Consider the following 7,500-nt stretch of genomic DNA (forward strand, 5'->3'; position numbering starts at 1 on the left):
TGATTGGAACGAACTATAAAAATCACTAAAGCTGGAGATTCCCATCTCCCTCACTAGCTATAAGCACCAGCTGTCAGAGCAGCTCACAGATCACTGCACATGTACATAGCCCATCTGTAAATAGCCCATCCAACTACCTCATCCCCATACTGTATTTATTTATCTTGCTCCTTTGCACCCCAGTATCTCTATCTGCACATTCATCTTCTGCACATCTACCAGTGTTTAATTGCTATGTTGTAATTACTTCACCACCATGACCTATTTATTCCCTTATCAATGTGTAACTCTGAGTTGTTGTATGTGTCGAACTGCTTTGCTTTATCTTGGCCAGGTCGCAATTGTAAATGAAAACTTGTTCTCAACTTGCCTACCTGGTTAAATTAAGGTGAAATAAAATAAAAAGAGGGATAGAGAGAGAGAGAGAGAGAGAGAGAGAGAGAGAGAGAGAGAGAGAGAGAGAGAGAGAGAGAGAGAGAGAGAGAGAGAGAGAGAGAGAGAGAGAGAGAGAGAGAGAGAGAGAGAGAGAGAGAGAAGGAGAGAGAGAGAGAGAGAGAGAGAGAGAGAGAGAGAGAGAGAGAGAGAGAGAGAGAGAGAGAGGGAAGAGAGAGAGAGAGAGAGAGAGAGAGAGAGAGAGAGAGAGAGAGAGAGAGAGAGAGAGAGAGAGAGAGAGAGAGAGAGAGAGAGAGAGAGAGAGAGAGAGACAGAGAGAGAGAGAGAGAGAGAGAGAGAGAGAGAGAGAGAGAGAGAGAGAGAGAGAGAGAGAGAGAGAGAGAGAGAGAGAGAGAGAGAGAGAGAGAGAGAAGGAGAGAGAGAGAGAGAGGAGAGAGAGAGAGAAGGAGAGAGAGAGAGAGAGTAGTGGTTAGAGGGGCGGCTGGTAGCTTAGTGGTTAGAGGAGTGGCAGGTTGCTTAGTGGTTAGAGGGGCGGCAGGTAGCCTAGTGGTTAGAGGGGCGGCAGGTAGCCTAGTGGTTAGAGGGGCGGCAGGTAGCCTAGTGGTTAGAGGGGCGGCAGGTTGCTTAGTGGTTAGAGGGGCGGCAGGTAGCCTAGTGGTTAGAGGAGTGGCAGGTTGCTTAGTGGTTAGAGGGGCGGCAGGTAGCCTAGTGGTTAGAGGGGCGGCAGGTAGCCTAGTGGTTAGAGGGGCGGCAGGTAGCCTACTGGTTAGAGGGGCGGCAGGTAGCCTAGTGGTTAGAGGGGCGGCAGGTAGCTTAGTGGTTAGAGGAGTGGCAGGTTGCTTAGTGGTTAGAGGGGCGGCAGGTAGCCTAGTGGTTAGAGGGGCGGCAGGTAGCCTAGTGGTTAGAGGGGCGGCTGGTAGCTTAGTGGTTAGAGGAGTGGCAGGTTGCTTAGTGGTTAGAGGGGCGGCAGGTAGCCTAGTGGTTAGAGGGGCGGCAGGTAGCCTAGTGGTTAGAGGGGCGGCAGGTAGCCTAGTGGTTAGAGGGCGGCAGGTAGCCTAGTGGTTAGAGCAGGTAGCCTAGTGGTTAGAGGGGCGGCAGTTAGCCTAGTGGTTAGAGCAGGTAGCCTAGTGGTTAGAGGGGCGGCAGGTAGCCTAGTGGTTAGAGGGGCGGCAGGTAGCCTAGTGGTTAGAGGGGCGGCAGGTAGCCTAGTGGTTAGAGGGGCGGCAGGTAGCCTAGTGTTTAGAGCAGGTAGCCTAGTGGTTAGAGGGGCGGCAGGTAGCCTAGTGGTTAGAGGGGCGGCAGGTAGCCTAGTGTTTAGAGGGGCGGCAGGTAGCCTAGTGGTTAGAGGGGCGGCAGGTAGCCTAGTGGTTAGAGGGGCGGCAGGTAGCCTAGTGGTTAGAGGGGCGGCAGGTAGCCTAGTGGTTAGAGGGGCGGCAGGTAGCCAAGTAGTTAGAGTGGACCAGTGTCTCTCTGTCCTGTCTGTCTCCTACAGGTCAGAGTGGACTAGGGAAGTCTACCCTGGTCAACACTAAACAGTGTATCTCTGTCCTGTCTGTCTCCTACAGGTCAGAGTGGACTAGGGAAGTCTACCCTGGTCAACACCCTGTTCAAGTCTAAAGTCAGCCGCAAGTCCTGCAGCCCAAACTACGAAGAGAAGATCTCCAAGACTGTCAAACTGCAGTCCGTCAGCCATGGTGAGCACACACACACACACACACACACACACACACACACACACACACACACACACACACACACACACACACACACACACACACACACACACACACACACACACACACACACACACACACACACACCAGATATGTACACACACACACCATATATATACACACACACACACACACACACACACACACACACACCCATGCAAATAAACGTGCAAATGCATTCACACGCACTATAATGTGTTCTGCTGTACAGACTCATGTCCTGGATGGTAGCTATAATGTTTCAGTTCTAAAACACTGGCTTGGCCTACAACTATATCATTAAATGTCCTGTCCAGTCATGTACAAACACACACACATTTCCACTCTACTCTGTCTGTTTGCCTTGGAGTTGTCCCAGATCCTCTGAGGGGAGAGAATCACACAGGGATCAATCATACGGACAGACTGTGTGTTTGTCATTCTAATGCATTCTAGAAGGGAGAGAGAGAACAAAAGAGAGAGAGAGAGAGAGAGAGAGAGAGAGAGAGAGAGAGAGAGAGAGAGAGAGAGAGAGAGAGAGAGAGAGAGAGAGAGAGAGAGAGAGAGAGAGGTAGAGACAGAGACAGAGACAGAGAGGTAGAGAGAGAGACAGAGAGAGAGAGAGAGAGAGAGAGAGAGAGAGAGAGAGAGAGAGAGAGAGAGAGAGAGAGAGAGAGAGAGAGAGAGAGAGAGAGAGAGGAATAGAGAGAGGAGAGAGAGAGAGAGAGGTAGAGACAGAGACAGAGAGGGAGAGAGAGAGAGGGAGAGAGAGAGAGAGAGAGAGAGAGAGAGAGAGAGAGAGAGAGAGAGAGAGAGACAGAATAGAGAGAGAGAGAGAGGGAGAGAGAGAGAGAGAAGAGAGAGAGAGAGAGAGAGAGAGAGAGAGAGAGAGAGAGAGAGAGAGAGAGAGAGAGAGAGAGAGAGAGAGAGAGGTAGAGACAGAGACAGAGAGGTAGAGAGAGAGACAGAGAGAGGGAGAGAGAGAGAGAGAGAGAGAGAGAGAGAGAGAGAGAGAGAGAGAGACAGAGAGAGAGAGAGACCCAGACGGAGAGTGTATGAGAGAGAGACGGATAGAGATAGAAAGAGAGAGAGAGAGACAGACAGATAGAGATAGAAAGGGAGAGAGGAAGAGTGAGAGAGGGAGACAGCGAGAGCGAGAGGCAGGGAGAGTGAGAGAGAGATGGATAGAGAGACAGAGTACGAGAGTGAGAGACAGACAGATAGAGATAGAAAGGGAGAGAGGAAGAGTGAGAGAGACAGAGAGAGACGGATAGAGAGAAAGAGTGCGAGAGAGAGAGACAGACAGATAGAGATAGAAAGGGAGAGATGAAGAGTGAGAGAGGGAGACAGCGAGAGCGAGAGGCAGGGAGAGTGAGAGAGACCTGTTGCCACAAGAAAAGCCCAACCAGTGAAGATCAAACACCATTGTAAATACAACCCATATTAATGTTTATTTATTTTCCCTTTTGTACTTTCACTATTTGCACATCGTTACAACACTGTACATCCAGTGTATATAGACAGAGAGAGACACAGAGAGATAGACACAGAGAGAGAGAGACACAGAGAGAGAGACACAGAGAGAGAGACACAGAGAGAGAGACACAGAGAGAGAGAGAGACAGAGGGTATAGTTGGTTATAGTATATAACTCTGTGGTAGTTAATTAACCTACCAGGTTGAGGGTTATATATTGTATCCCTCCTCTAGACTACTGCCCCCCCTCTAGACTACTGCCACCCCCCTCTAGACTACTGCTGCCCCCCTCTAGACTACTGCCCCCCCTCTAGACTACTGCCGCCCTCCTCTAGACTACTGCAGCCCTCCTCTAGACTGCTGCCACCCCCTCTAGACTACTGCCCCCCTCTAGACTACTGCCGCCCTCCTCTAGACTACTGCAGACTACTGCCTGCCCCCCTCTAGACTACTGCCACCCCCCTCTAGACTACTGCCCCCCTCTAGACTACTGCCGCCCCCCTCTAGACTACTGCCGCCCCCTCTAGACTACTGCCCCCCCCTCTAGACTACTGCCCCCCCCTCTAGACTACTGCCCCCCCTCTAGACTACTGCCCCCCCTCTAGACTACTGCCGCCCTCCTCTAGACTACTGCCCCCCCTCTAGACTACTGCCGCCCTCCTCTAGACTACTGCCCCCCCCCCTCTAGACTACTGCCCCCCCCCTAGACTACTGCCGCCCCCTCTAGACTACTGCCACCCCCTCTAGACTACTGCCCCCTCTAGACTACTGCCGCCCCCTCTAGACTACTGCCCCCCCCTCTAGACTACTGCCGCCCTCCTCTAGACTACTGCCCCCCCCTCTAGACTACTGCCCCCCCCTAGACTACTGCCGCCCCCCTCTAGACTACTGCCACCCCCCTCTAGACTACCCCCCCCCCCTCTAGACTACTGCCCCCCTAGACTACTGCCGCCCCCTCTAGACTACTGCCACCCCCTCTAGACTACTGCCACCCCGCCCTCCTCTAGACTACTGCCGCCCTCCTCTAGACTACTGCCGCCCTCCTCTAGACTACTGCCGCCCTCCTCTAGACTACTGCCCCCCTCTAGACTACTGCCGCCCTCCTCTAGACTACTGCCGCCCCCCTCTAGACTACTGCCCCCCCTCTAGACTACTGCCCCCCTCTAGACTACTGCCACCCTCCTCTAGACTACTGCCGCCCTCCTCTAGACTACTGCCGCCCCCTCTAGACTACTGCCGCCCTCCTCTAGACTACTGCCGCCCTCCTCTAGACTACTGCCGCCCTCCTCTAGACTACTGCCGCCCTCCTCTAGACTACTGCCACCCTCCCTCTAGACTACTGCCGCCCTCCTCTAGACTACTGCCACCCTCCTCTAGACTACTGCCCCCCCTCTAGACTACTGCCCCCCCCTCTAGACTACTGCCGCCCCCTCTAGACTACTGCAGCCCTCCTCTAGACTACTGCAGCCCTCCTCTAGACTACTGCCGCCCCCTCTAGACTACTGCCCCCCTCTAGGCTACTGCAGCCCTCCTCTAGACTACTGCCGCCCCCTCTAGACTACTGCAGCCCTCCTCTAGACTACTGCCGCCCCCTCTAGACTACTGCCCCCCCCTCTAGACTACTGCAGCCCTCCTCTAGACTACTGCCGCCCCCCTCTAGACTACTGCCCCCCTCCTCTAGACTACTGCTGCCCCCTCTAGACTACTGCCGCCCCCTCTAGACTACTGCCCCCTCTAGACTACTGCCCCCCCTCTAGACTACTGCCCCCCCTCTAGACTACTGCCCCCCCCTAGACTACTGCCGCCCCCTCTAGACTACTGCCACCCCCTCTAGACTACTGCCACCCCGCCCTCCTCTAGACTACTGCCGCCCTCCTCTAGACTACTGCCCCCCCTCTAGACTACTGCCGCCCTCCTCTAGACTACTGCCGCCCCCTCTAGACTACTGCCCCCCCTCTAGACTACTGCCCCCCTCTAGACTACTGCCACCCTCCTCTAGACTACTGCCGCCCTCCTCTAGACTACTGCCGCCCTCCTCTAGACTACTGCCGCCCTCCTCTAGACTACTGCCGCCCTCCTCTAGACTACTGCCGCCCTCCTCTAGACTACTGCCGCCCTCCTCTAGACTACTGCCACCCTCCTCTAGACTACTGCCGCCCTCCTCTAGACTACTGCCACCCTCCTCCTACTGCCCCCCTCTAGACTACTGCCGCCCCCTCTAGACTACTGCCGCCCTCCTCTAGACTACTGCAGCCCTCCTCTAGACTACTGCAGCCCTCCTCTAGACTACTGCCGCCCCCTCTAGACTACTGCCCCCTCTAGGCTACTGCAGCCCTCCTCTAGACTACTGCCGCCCCCTCTAGACTACTGCAGCCCTCCCTCTAGACTACTGCCGCCCCCTCTAGACTACTGCCCCCCCTCTAGACTACTGCAGCCCTCCTCTAGACTACTGCCCCCCCTCTAGACTACTGCCCCCCTCCTCTAGACTACTGCTGCCCCCCTCTAGACTACTGCCGCCCCCTCTAGACTACTGCCCCCCTCTAGACTACTGCCCCCCCCCTCTAGACTACTGCCCCCCCTCTAGACTACTGCCCCCCTCTAGACTACTGCCCCCCTCTAGACTACTGCCCCCTCTAGACTACTGCCCCCCTCTAGACTACTGCCCCCCTCTAGACTACTGCCGCCCCCTCTAGACTACTGCCGCCCCCTCTAGACTACTGCCGCCCCCCTCTAGACTACTGCCGCCCCCTCTAGACTACTGCCGCCCCCCTCTAGACTACTGCCGCCCCCTCTAGACTACTTCTGCCCCCTCTAGACTACTGCCGCCCCCTCTAGACTACTGCCACCCCCTCTAGACTACTGCAGCCCTCCTCTAGACTACTGCCGCCCCCCTCTAGACTACTGCCGCCCCCTCTAGACTACTGCCACCCCCTCTAGACTACTGCCACCCCCTCTAGACTACTGCAGCCCTCCTCTAGACTACTGCAGCCCCCTCTAGACTACTGCAGCCCTCCTCTAGACTACTGCCGCCCCCTCTAGACTACTGCAGCCCACCTCTAGACTACTGCCGCCCCCTCTAGACTACTGCCGCCCTCCTCTAGACTACTGCCGCCCCCTCTAGACTACTGCCGCCCCCTCTAGACTACTGCCGCCCTCCTCTAGGCTACTGCTGCCCCCTCTAGACTACTGCCGCCCCCTCTAGACTACTGCCGCCCCCTCTAAACTACTGCCCCCCCCCTCTAGACTACTGCCGCCCCCTCTAGACTACTGCCGCCCCCTCTAGACTACTGCCACCCCCTCTAGACTACTGCCGCCCCCCTCTAGACTACTGCCGCCCTCCTCTAGACTACTGCCGCCCCCCTCTAGACTACTGCCGCCCCCTCTAGACTACTGCCGCCCCCTCTAGACTACTGCCGCCCTCCTCTAGACTACTGCCCCCTCCTCTAGACTACTGCCGCCCCCCTCTAGGCTACTGCCCCCCCTCTAGACTACTGCCGCCCCCTCTAGACTACTGCCGCCCCCTCTAGACTACTGCCGCCCCCTCTAGACTACTGCCCCCTCTAGACTACTGCCGCCCCCTCTAGACTACTGCCGCCCCCTCTAGACTACTGCCGCCCCCTCTAAACTACTGCCGCCCCGCCCCCTCTAGACTACTGCCCCCCTCTAGACTACTGCCGCCCTCCTCTAGACTACTGCCGCCCCCTCTAGACTACTGCCGCCCCCCCTCTAAACTACTGCCGCCCGCCCCCTCTAGACTACTGCCGCCCTCCTCTAGACTACTGCAGCCCTCCTCTAGACTACTGCCGCCCCCTCTAGACTACTGCCGCCCCCCTCTAGGCTACTGCTGCCCCCTCTAGACTACTGCCGCCCCCTCTAGACTACTGCCGCCCCCTCTAGACTACTGCCGCCCCCTCTAGACT

The 7,500-nt window shown here is 56.3% G+C and overlaps 1 pseudogene; it reads left to right on the forward strand.

Annotated features, from left to right (window-relative positions):
• The window catches only part of LOC124026861, a 54,315-nt pseudogene that overhangs the window by 30,584 nt on the left and 16,231 nt on the right, over nt 1-7,500 (forward strand).

This window comes from Oncorhynchus gorbuscha, unplaced genomic scaffold, assembly GCF_021184085.1.
Source record: "Oncorhynchus gorbuscha isolate QuinsamMale2020 ecotype Even-year unplaced genomic scaffold, OgorEven_v1.0 Un_scaffold_2840, whole genome shotgun sequence".
Lineage (NCBI taxonomy): Eukaryota > Metazoa > Chordata > Actinopteri > Salmoniformes > Salmonidae > Oncorhynchus > Oncorhynchus gorbuscha.